Source organism: Aquarana catesbeiana, linkage group LG08, assembly GCF_042186555.1.
Source record: "Aquarana catesbeiana isolate 2022-GZ linkage group LG08, ASM4218655v1, whole genome shotgun sequence".
Classification (NCBI taxonomy): domain Eukaryota; kingdom Metazoa; phylum Chordata; class Amphibia; order Anura; family Ranidae; genus Aquarana; species Aquarana catesbeiana.
In genome coordinates this window covers 308,193,736-308,206,128 of record NC_133331.1, presented here as the reverse complement: position 1 = coordinate 308,206,128, position 12,393 = coordinate 308,193,736, and the positions used below count along the sequence as shown (strand labels likewise).

Genomic DNA, 12,393 nt, shown 5'->3' with positions numbered 1-12,393 from the left:
TAGGCGACGTTAAAAAATTTCTACAGGTTACCAGTTTTTAGGGCTAAAATGATTGCTCTTGCTCTAACGATCTCGGCGATACCTCACATGTGTGGTTTGAACACCGTTTTCATATGCGGGCGCGACTTACGTATGCGTTCGCTTCTGCGTGCGAGCTGGGCGGGACGGGGCTCTTAAATTTTTTTTTTTTTTTTTTATTTTACTTTTTATTTATTTTTTTGACACTGTCCTTCTAAAAAAAAATTTTGGGGGTCACTTTTCTTTCCTATTACAAGGGATGTAAACATCCCTTGTAATAGAAAAATAGCATGACAGGTCCTCTTAGCCCGGGTTCACACCTATGCGAATTAGATGCGGCTTACACCGCATCTAATTCGCAGGACATTTTAAAATACATTCATATGAATGCATCTGGTTCACATATGTGCGTTGCATTCGCACTGCGCATTGCACAAAAAACGTGTGCGGTTTTTGGGCATTGCGGTGCGAACTACAAGCCTATTATCTCCTATGGGAACGCATCTGATTCGCAGATGCATTGCGTTCTCAACAAGGAATTTCTACTTCTCCTCACTACATCTCCCCCTCTCCCCCCCTCCCCCTCTCCCTGCTCTCTGATACTGAGCAAAAACGCAATGAATTCTTTGAACAGGAGATTTTTATCTCCCCAGTGAAACCTGAGCTTCAATTCGCACCGCACAAGTGTGAAACAGGGCTTAAATATGAGATCTGGGGTCAAAAAGACCTCAGATCTCATATTTACACTAAAATGCAAAAAAAAAAAAATATATATCATTTGAAAAAAGTTCCCCTTTTAAGAGCATTGGGTGGAAGTGACATTTGACGTTGCTTCCGCCCACCAATGGAGCCGAGTGGGGAGCCATCTTCCCCTCACTCGGCATCCAGGTTCAGAGGAGAGCGGACCCGATCGTCTCCGCCGCTACCAACGGCTCCGGTAAGTGGTAGACGACCGGAGCACGGTGGGGGGGCCCTCTCCCGTCCCCGATTAAAAGTGATCTTTCGGCGAATCCGCCATAGAGACCACTTTTATCTGAAAGCAGACCGCCCACTGAAGAAGAGGATACTGGGGTTATGGCAGCTATCTGCTGCCATAACAATGATATTCCTCTTCAAACTGCTGACGTACAAAGACGGCGGGCGGTCCGCAAGTGGTTAAAGTCCAAAAAAAATAGTGAATGTGAAGCCAAAAAGGAGAAAAAAAACAACACAGGAGTGCTTGTGAGTGTAGGTTCAGGAATCCTCCACCAGGTGAGAAGCCTAGGGTCACCACCTGTCCGGGATTCACCCGGACAGTACCGGTTTTTAATCATGTGTCCGGGTTTCAGACCGCCTGAAACCCAGACGCATTATTCAGACTGGACTGTGGCTTTAAGTATCCGAGTACCACAACCGCCGAGTGCATAGGCGTGCGCATGGGCCAGGTGTGCCTGGGCTCACCCTAATCACCAGGGTTGCCAACTGTCTAGAGGGCTAACTGCAGTTGACTAAGCCCAGTGGCTGTGACTCCTAGTACACTGCCCAAAGCCAGTACAGTTCTGCCCCCCCCCACCACACAGGGGTGGAAAAGGAGAGAGGGTTTGATCTGCTCCTCCTCCTCCCGCCCCTACCCCTCTGTGTCTGTCTCTGTGAGGGTGGGAAACTTGAAGCCCAGTAGCTAGCAAATACAGTACATGGTGGATGAAAGGTGCCGATGCCTGAGCCTCCATCCACCATCTTTGACTTAGGTTTCACTCTTCCCTGCCTTCTCTTTCCTACACTAAGGCAAGGGGGACTCAGATGTAAGGGGTGATCTGCAGGCTCTGATGTAAGGGGGGCTTTGGGCACCTTGATTTAAGGGGGAATGCTGGGAACTCTGATGTATGGGGGGGCTTTGGTGAGCAGAACTCCCCCCCCCCCCTACATCTCAGTTCCTCTCTACAACAGAGTCCACAACGTTCCCCCTTTAAAAAAAAATGCTGTGCCTCGCTAAAGTGTTGGGGTTTGGCTTGAAGAAAAGGTGGCAACTCTAGAGAAGCCACCGACACAAAAGGTCAAGATGTACTCTTACCACAGAGTATGGACCCTCTGATTGTGGAAGGTCACATAAGCCTTGGTAATCCACCACTCTTAGTTGGCCCATGAGGGCAAAAGGCGATGGTATATATAGGTCATATACACAGCTCCTGTTAATCTCTGGTTTACCAAAACGCCCACAGACAAAGTTGCAGTGTGAGGAGATAGAAGATATTAGAAGGTTGAGTAGAGTATTTGTATTTATGAACCCAACAACCAACTTCGTCTGTGGGCGTTCTGGTAAACTAGAGATTAACAGGAGCTGTGTATATGACCTATAACAGTGATGGTGAACCTTGGCACCCTAGATGTTTTGGAACTACATTTCCCATGATGCTCATGCACTCTGCAGTGTAGTTGGGCATCATGGGAAATGTAGTTCCAAAAATATCTGGGGTGCCATCACTGACCTGCACTATCGCCTTTTGTCCTCATGGGCCAACTAACAGTGGTGGATTACTAAGGCTTCCATAATCAGAGGGTCCATACTCTGTGGTAAGAGTACATCTTGACCTTTTGTGTCGGTGGCTTCTCACATGGTGGAGGATTCCTGAACCTACACTCACGAGCACTCCTGCGTTGTTTTTTCTCCTTTTTGGCTACACATTCACTATGTGTTTTTTTTTTTTTACTTTAATTGATTTGAATCAATTTTTTTTTTTAGCCCAATTTATACATGCCGTATATTATTTTTTTTTACTTAAATTATATGATGTTTTATGTAGATTTGAGCTTTGTTTTATTATTTGCTAATTAGATATTCTGATGTGTTCAGTCTTGTCACTGTCTCAGAGATTTTACTGCAATGAATAAAGCTGCGAAATTGACTATCCTAATATGTGTCACTGTGATTTTTCCAATCAATTCACAGCCAATATTAGTGGTGTTCCTAGCGTATCAGACATCCAGGGTCGATCATTTTTAACATCACACTCCAAAATGTTTTACTGCTTATGAACCGAAACTAATAATAATGATATTATTAACGATAATTCCACTTACATTGGTGGTCATTTAGAAGAATGTCCCTTACGTTGGTGGTCATTTGGAAAAATGTTCCTTACAATGGTGATTAGCGGGAAGAATGTTTCCCTACATGGGTGGCCAGTGGGAAGTATGTCCTTTTACATTGGTGATTGGAGGGAATAATGCTCCTTGATGGTCAGCAAAAAAAATATCCCCTTACATTGGTGGTCAGCAAAAAGAATATCCCCTTACATTGGTGGTCAGTTGGAAGAATGTCCCTACATGTGAAGCCAGTGGGAGGAATGTCCCTGTATATTAGTAAGTTGGAAAATGCCCCTTACATTAGTGATCAATAGGGGTGCAACGGATCGTCATCGATCCGTGATCCGATCCGCGGAGGTTGATCTGTATGGGACACCCGTGATCGCTCTGTGGCCTCGGCCATAGGAAAGGCCGCGGCTTCGGCCTAGCTCCAGAGCGACGGCCATCTTGGTACACCCGGCGGCCATTTAGCACGTGATCGCTCCGTCAAATGATGGAGCGATCACTTGTAACAAACTGGCGTCATGTCATGACGCCGGTTCCTCTCTCCCCTCTGTGTACTGATCTGTACAGTGGAGGGGAGAGATCGGATGGCAGCAGTGCCAATACTCTGCAATGCCCTGCCAATACTCTGCAATGCTACTCTGCAATGCCCTGCCAATACTCTGCAATGCCCTGCCAATACTCTGCAATGCCCTGCCAATAGTCTGTTAATACTCTGCCAATACCCTGCAATACTCTGCCAATATTCTGCCAATACTCTGCCAATAGGGAGATTGTGGATATTACAGTGGGGGAGATTTTTTTTTTGTTGATCCGAACCGTGACTCCTGATCCGAGGAACGAGCCGAACTGTGAGTTTTTTGATCCGTTGCACCCCTAGTGATCAATGAGAAAAAAGTCCCCTTACATTGTTGATAAGTGGAAAAAAATGTCCCCTTACAATGGTGGCCAATGGGATGAATGTTCCTAACGGTGGATGATGAGTCAGAAGAATGTCCCCCAACATTGGTGACCAGTGGGAAGCATGTTCCCTTACAGGAAATGGCAAAAATGAATGTCACACCAGATCTCCCCGACAAGGGAGGTGTGGGGTAAGAGGGGATTTTAGTGTGCCAGAGACAAGGAATATGTGCAATTATAAAGCTTTACAATAATAAATAAAAGCAACAATATTTATTATCCATCATTAAAAAACAAAGGTATTGGTATCTAAAATCCTGGCTCCTGAAGAAGACCATTGTGGGCGAAACACGTTGATCCTGTCATTCCATGTTTACTCTTTGGTGATATCAGTTCCTTTGTTTTTAATGATGGATAATAAATAATTGTTGCTTTTATCTATTATTGTAAAGTGTTATGATTTCACATATTCCTTGTCTCTGGCACACTAAAATCCACTCTTACCCCACACCTCCCTTGTCAGGGAGATCTGGTGTGACATTCTTTTTTGCCATTTTGTGTACTCTCTGGGATTGTGCCTTTTGTTTTGCACAAGATGCCCTTCCCCAAAAAATGTTTTTCCTATTCCCTTACATGGGTGACCAGTAAGAAGAATCCCCCTTACATTGGTCACCATTGAGAAGAACGTTCCCTTACATGAGTGGTCAGTGGAAAGAATGCCCCTTACATTATTGGCCAGTCGGAAAAAATGTCCCCTTACATGGGTGGCCAATGGGAAAAATTGTCCCCTTACGTTGGTGGCCAATTAGAAGAAAGTTTCCTTAGGTGGGTGACCAGTGGGTGGAATGCCCCTTACAATAATGGCCAATGGAAAGAATGTCCCCTTACATTGGTGATTAGAGGGAAGAATACTCCTTAGACTAGTGAATGGTGGGAAGAATGTTCCCTTAAATGGGTGACCAGTGAGAAGAATGTTCCCTTCCATTGGAGATTAGAGGGAAGAATGTTCCTTACAATGGTGGGCAGGGAGTAGAATATCCTCCTTACATTTGTGGTCAGTTGGAAGAATGTTCCTTGCATTGGTGATCAGTTGGAAGAATGCTCCTTACATTGGTGATCAGTGGAAAGTATGCCCCTTACATTGATGGCCAGTGGGAAAAAATGTCCCCTTACATGGGTGGCCAATGGGAAAAATTGTCCCCTTACGTTGGTGGCCAATTAGAAGAAAGTTTCCTTAGGTGGGTGACCAGTGGATAGAATGCCCCTTACATTAATGGCCAATGGAAAGAATGTCCCCTTACATTGGTGATTAGAGGGAAGAATATTCCTTAGATTAGTGAATGGTGGGAAGAATTTTCCCTTAAATGGGTGACCAGTGAGAAGAATGTTCCCTTCCATTGGTGATTAGAAGGAAGAATGTTCCTTACAATGGTGGGCAGGGAGTAGAATATCCCCCTTACATTTGTGGTCAGTTGGAAGAATGTTCCTTACATTGGTGGTCAGTGGGAAGAATGCCCCTTACATTGGTGGTCAATGGGAAGGATGTCTCCATACATTGGTGATAAGCTGGAAAAATGCCCCTTACATTGGTGGTCAGTGTGAGGAATGTCTCCATACATTGGTGATAAGCTGGAAGAATGCCCCTTACATTACTGATCAATGAGAAGAATGTCCCCCTTACATTGGTGATAAATGGGAAGAATGTCCCTTTACATTGGTGGTCAATGTGATTAATGTTCCTTACATTAGGTAATATGTAGAATTATGTCCCCTTGTACCAGTGGTCAGTGGGAAGAAAGTTCCCTTACATGGGTGATCCGACCAGTGAGAAGAATTTCCTCTTACATTGGTGGCCAGTGAGAAGAATGTTTCCTTACATGGGTAGCCAGTGGGCAGAATGCCCCTTGCATTGAGGATTATTGGCAAGAATGTCCTCTTACATGAATGGCCAGTGGAAGTATGTCCCGTGCATGGGTGGCCAGTGGGAGGAATGTCCCCTTACATTGATGGCCAGTGGGAAGAATGTTTCCTTACATGGGTGGCCATTGGGGAAAATGTTCCCCTGCACTGGTGGCCAGTAGGAAGAATGTGCTCATACATTGGTAGTCAGAGGATAGGATGCTGCTTATATTGGTGCTCAGTGGAAAGAATGCCCACTTTTAGACAGCTGTAAAGATTAATTGTGCTAGTTGTTACTTTTCTGAGAAATGAGAGGAGACGTATCACAAGTGCCACACCACAACAATGGGCAGGATTTCAGACTACCACAGTGACCTGCACTGCTTATTGTCCGTACCCTATGTGTTCTGCACCCACTGCCCCTGGAGGACCATTGGTGATTGCAAACCCCACCAAGTTGTGGTTATAATATTTATATTATTATCAAATAAGCTGCAGGTAGCTTTCACCAACATCCAACGAGTGTATTGTACTTGTGCAGAGCTAAACAGCCTTTGGAAATTATATTTTGCAGGCTGTTTTATTATGAGCAAGTCAGCTGATAGAAATATGGAAGGCAAGTCCCCCCAACATAGGAATTTTGTCTCCTGGGTAGGTCATCCCTCCTGGCTGGAGCACACCACTATCCTCGCTCCAAGGCTGTGTCTCTGAATGGCAGATACTGCCTCGAGCTATCCTCAAGCTTTCATTATAAGGGCTGTGTGCACCTAGATTTTTTCCCCTCCAAGGACTCTTCGAAATCTCCAAACTACAGAGCTGAATCTGGGAATACCAAAATCCAGAGAAAGATGTGAAACAGTTTTTCTCATAACCGATACTCCGGAGTCCCACACTCTGCACAATTGCGAACCCTGTGTCCTTTTTTTCAGCCATTTTCACAGTGGCAGGGCCTCACCCTGCCACAACTTACCATGATGGCTAACGTCATTGTCCAAATATGGCCACATAGCGATGAGTGTAGAGACGGGATCAGACACGCCAGTCGGTTGGTGGGTTTTTCCTTCCAGCGAGTTTGTGGGTGCCATTCATTGTGATTGGTAAGGATCCGCATCAATGGATATTGTAATTGACAATGGATGTACATCGTGAAACATTTTTTAATTTATTTTTTTTAATAAAGGATTTGCAAAGAGTGTGATGTCTTTATTTACTTTTTTTTGTCAATGAGTAGAGGTACTGTGTACTCCTTACTCATCCTCGGGTGTGTGTGGGGGTGGTATCTGGGGGCCCCCCTATTTTTAAAGTAGGCTTCCATATTTCGATAATGTCCCCATGCTTGCAGACCCCCACAACCACTGGGCCAGGGTTACCTTCTCAAGGTTGAACGCATTTGACCTTGTGTGGTTTAGCACGAAAAAATCAATAGATCGACTTGAGTACAACCAGCCTGCCCATAGAAGAATCAAAATTCATCTGGTTCTGAACCGGACATATTTTGATTCATGACTGGCTTGAATGTCAGTGTTGCTATAGGAGGTTGTCTACATTGTTCAGATGCACCACTTGCGGCGGGGTCTGAATATAGATCTACTGTATGTCCCAATTAAATTCACCAAGGCCTCATGCACACGGTCATACAATGTGCACAGCCTAGGACCCGCTACTGCTGCATACAGCCATTCATTGAGATGCTTTAGAATAGGTGACTGTACGAGGTCATTCTTTATTATTATTATTATTATTATAATACACAATTTATATAGCGCCGACAGTTTACGCATCGCTTTACAATGCAGAGGGGGGGACAGCGCAATTACAGTACAGTTCAATACAGAAGGGACAGGAGGGCCCGGCTCGTAGAGATTACATTCTAAAGGGAGGAATAAGTTGCTTTGTGGTGTCATTAGTCAGGAAGGGTCAAATTCTGGAGATGTTGCGGAGGTTAAGGCAGCAGGATTTAGCCAGTGGTTGGATGTGGGGGCCGAAGGAGAGGTCAGAGTCAAGGATTACACCCAGCACCCTGGCTTGTGTGTGGAGGGACCAATGGTTGTGCTGTTGATCTTAATGGTAAAGTCATGGGGAGGGGATAGAGGAGGAGGAAATATTACAAGCTCAGTTTTAGAAAGATTGAGTTTGAGAAAGTGGTGGGACATCCATACCGATATGTCATTCAGTAAGTTTGAGATCCGTGAGATCGAGGGGGTGAGTTGAGTGGAGAGATAGATCTGGGTGTCATCAGTGTAGAGGTGGTATTGGAAGCCATGGGAGGTTATCACCTGGCCCAGGGAAGAGGTATAGAGGGAGAATAGGAGGGGTCCAAGGACAGAGCCTTGGGGTACCCCAACAGAGAGAGGAAGAGGAGCAGAGGAGATGGAGTTGTGACACTGAAAGTGCGCTGAGATAGGTAGGAGGAGAACCAGGATAAAGCAAAATCACAGAGGCCAAGGGACTGTAGTTTGCTGAGGAGCAGCAGGTGGTCAACTGTGTCGAAGGCAGCAGAGAGGTCTAAGAGTATGAGTATGGAGTAATGGCCATTGGTTTTAGCAGTTAGTAGGTCATTGGTGAGTTTTAGTAGGGCAGTTTCAGTGGAATGTTGTGGACAGAAGCCAGACTGTAGGGGGTCGAGAAGGTTGTCCGTGAGGTAGCGACTCATTCGGTCATGGACAAGGCGTTCGATGAGCTTGGAGGCAAATGAAAGCAGGGAGATGGGTCTTCAGGGGTTATATAAAAAGTACCCACAATGCCACTGACGTATGTTCTGAGCACAGGTATTCAGAGCATACGTCAGTGTCCATGTTGGTACTTCATGCAACCCCAGTGCATGATCTCCTCTTCTAATTCATCTCAATAGGCCGCTGAATGTGAGGGTAGCGGGTCTCGGGAATGTCAGTACACAGGCTCTGCACATTGTATGACCATGAGCACGAAGCCTTACTGTTAACTGACTCGCTACTTCTGCTGGAAGTCTATTCCAAGCATCAACTACTCCTTCAGTAAAATAATATATAGTTAGATAGTAGGCGAGGTTGAAAAAAGACACAAGTCCATCAAGTCCAATCTATGTGTGTGATTATATGTCAGTATTACATTGTATATCGCTGTATGTTGCGGTCGTTCAGGTGCTTAACTAATAGTTTTTTTAAATTATCAATGCTCTCCGCTGAAACCACCGCCTGTGGAGGAGAATTCCTCATCTTTGCCGCTCTTACATTAAAGAACCCTCTACGCAGTTTAAGGTTAAACCGCTTTTCTTCCAATTGTAGTGAATGGCCACGTGTCTTATTAAATTCCCTTTCACAGAAAAGTTTTATCCCTATTGTGGAGTCACCAGTACGGTATTTGTAAATGGAAATCATATCCCCTCTCAAGCGTCTCTTCTCCAGAGAGAACAAGTTCAGTGCTCGTAACCTTTCCTCAGAACTAATGTCCTCCAGTCTCTTTATTCGTTTTGTTGCCCTTCTCTGGACTCTCTCCAGTTCCAGTACATCCTTCCTGAAGAATGGTGCCCAGAACTGGACAGCATATTCCAGGTGCGGCCGGACCAGAGTCTTGTAGAGCGGGAGAATTATTGTTTTATCTCTGGAGTTAATCCCCTTTTTAATGCATGCCAATATTCTATTTGCTTTGTTAGCAGCAGATTGGAATTGCATGCCGTTGCTGAGCCTATCATCTACTAGGACCCCCAGGTCCTTTTCCATCCTAGATTCCTCCAGATTGCATTCATATTTTTGCCACCCAAATGCATTATTTTACATTTTTCTACAATAAACCTCATTTGCCATGTAGTTGCCCACCCCATTAATTTGTTCAGATCTTCTTGCAAGGTTTCCACGTCCCGCGGAGAAGTTATTGCCCTGCTTAGCTTAGTATCGTCCACAAATACAGAGATTGAGCTGTTTGTCTCATCCTCCAGGTCGTTTATGAATGAATTAAATAAGATTGGTCCCAGGACAGAACCCTGGGGGACCCCACTTTCCACCCCGGACCATTCTGAGTACTCCCCATTTATCACCACCCTCTGAACTCACCCCTATAGCCAGTTTTCAATCCATGTACTTACTCTATGGTCCATGATAACGGACCTTACTTTGTACAGTAAACGTTTATGGGGGACAGTATCAAATGCCTTTGCAAAATCCAGATACACCACGTCTACGGGCCTTCCTTTATCTAGATGACAGCTCACCTCCTCATAGAAGGTTAATAGATTGGTTTGGCAAGAACGATTCTTCATGAATCCATGCTGATTACTGCTAATGATATCGTTCTTATTACTAAAATCTCGTATATAGTCCCTTATCATCCCCTCCAAGACCTTGCATACAATTGATGTTAAGCTAACTGGTCTGTAATTCCCAGGGATGTATCTCGGCCCTTTTTTAAATATTGGTGCTACATTGGCTTTTCTCCAATCAGCTGGTACCATTCCAGTCAGTAGACTGTTCGTAATAATTAGGAACAATGGTTTGGCAATTACTTACTTCCTTAAGGACCCTCGGGCGCAAGCAATCCCGGTGACTTATTAGTGTTAAGTTTTTCAAGTCTATTTCTAATTCTGTCCTCTGTTAGCCATGAGGGTGCTTCCTGTGAGGTGTCATGAGGATAAACATTGCAGTTTTGGTTACTGAAGCCACCCGATTCACTTGTGAAGACTGAGGAGAAGAATGAATTCAATACCTTGGCCATCTCACCATCCTTAGTAACCAGATTCCCTTCATCATTCTTTATGGGACCAATATGATCTGACCTCCCTTTCTTACTATTTATGTACTTAAAGAATTTCTTGGGATTTTTTTTTTACTCTCCACCGCTATGTGCCTTTCGTGTTCTATTTTAGCTGCCCTGATTGCACCCTTATATTTCTTGTTGCATTCTTTGTAAAGTTGGAATGCTGACGATGATCCCTCAGCCTTGTATTTTTTGAAGGCCTTCGCCTTTGCTTTTATATGCATTTTTACGTTGGAGTTAAACCACCCAGGACGTTTATTAGCTCTTTTAAATTTATTTCCCATTGAGATGCACTGGCTAATGCCCTTATTTAATATGCTCTTAAAGCATACCTATTTTTCCTCAGTGTTCTTTGTTCCTAAGATTTTATCACAATTAGTATCTTCTATCAAGGATTGTAGTTTAGGGAAGTTGGCTCTTTTGAAATTCAGTGTCTTTGTATTCCCCTTGTTTCCTATTTGTGTGATTTATACTGAAACAAATTGACCTGTGATCACTGTTTCCTAAATTGTCCCCTATTTCCACATCCGTGATCAGGTCTGTATTGTTGGTAATCAGTAGGTCTAGTAACGCTTTGTTTCTAGTTGGTGCATTTACCATCTGATCCATGAAATTGTCCTGCAAGACATTTAGGAACTGCAGTGCCTTAGATGAATGCTCTGTTCCTTCCCCAGTCCATGTCTGGATAACTAAAATCCCCCATTATAATGAAACTTCCCATCCTTGCTGCTAATTCAAATTGTGATAGGAGGTTCGCCTCTGCCTCCTCCCTCTGTTTAGGAGGCCTATAACATACTCCCAGTACTACTTTGCCCTTAGTTTCCTCCCTTTGTGGCTCTACCCATAGAGATTCCACCTCCTCCCTAGCACCCTTAGTGATGTCATCTCTCACATTCACTTGTACATAATTTTCGATATACAGGCATCCCACTCCCCCTTTTTTACCCTCTCTATTCCTGCGATACTGCGATATAGGGAATACCCTTGAATGGTTGCCAGCCATGAGAGCTGCTGAACCAAGTCTTTGAAATTCCTACAAAATCGAAATCCTTGTACAACAGTATCTCTAGTTCTCCCATCTTGCCTGCCAGACTCCTGGCATTGGTGAACATGCCACATAGTTTAGTCCGGTCGCATACTATCTCCTTATTGGGTGTTCTGAGGGTGCAAATAGGACTTGTTACTATACTTACCTTGGGTTTAGGTGCTTTAATTAACCTACCACTAATGCCCCCAATAATACCCTCTGGAATATGTTCCGTGCTGACTATCTCTACCTCTAGACCCTCCCCCGTCGCCTAGTTTAAAAGCCCCTCTAACTTTTCGGCCATCTTCACTCCCAGCAGATCGTCACCCTCCTCATTTAGGTGCAGTCCATCTGTTCTATAGAGCTGGTAACCGACTTGGGCAGCCCAGTCCTCCAGGAACCCAAACCTCTCCTTACTACACCAGTTCCTCAGCCACTTGTTTACTTCCCTAATCTCCCTCTGTCTTTCTGGTGTGGCTCGAGGTACCAGCAGTATTTCTGAGAATACTACCTTGGAGGTCCTTTTCTTCAATTTAGCTCCTAAGTCCCTAGAATTGTTTTTTAGAACACTCCATCTTCCTTTGACTTTGTCATTGGTGCCAACGTGCACCATGACAGCCGGGTCTTCCCCAGCCCCTCCCAGCAATCTGTCCACCAGATCCGTGATGAGCCGAACCCGAGCGGCCGGTAGACAAATTACAGTTTGGCGCTTCAGGTCTTTGTGACAGATTGCCCTCTCTGTCCTTCTAAGAATT

At 44.7% G+C, this 12,393-nt stretch overlaps 1 protein-coding gene across 1 annotated transcript in view; it reads left to right on the top strand.

Annotated features, from left to right (window-relative positions):
• LOC141106919 (uncharacterized) overlaps window positions 1-12,393 on the top strand; it is a 68,515-nt gene that overhangs the window by 20,942 nt on the left and 35,180 nt on the right. The gene's annotated exons all lie outside the window — the stretch shown is intronic.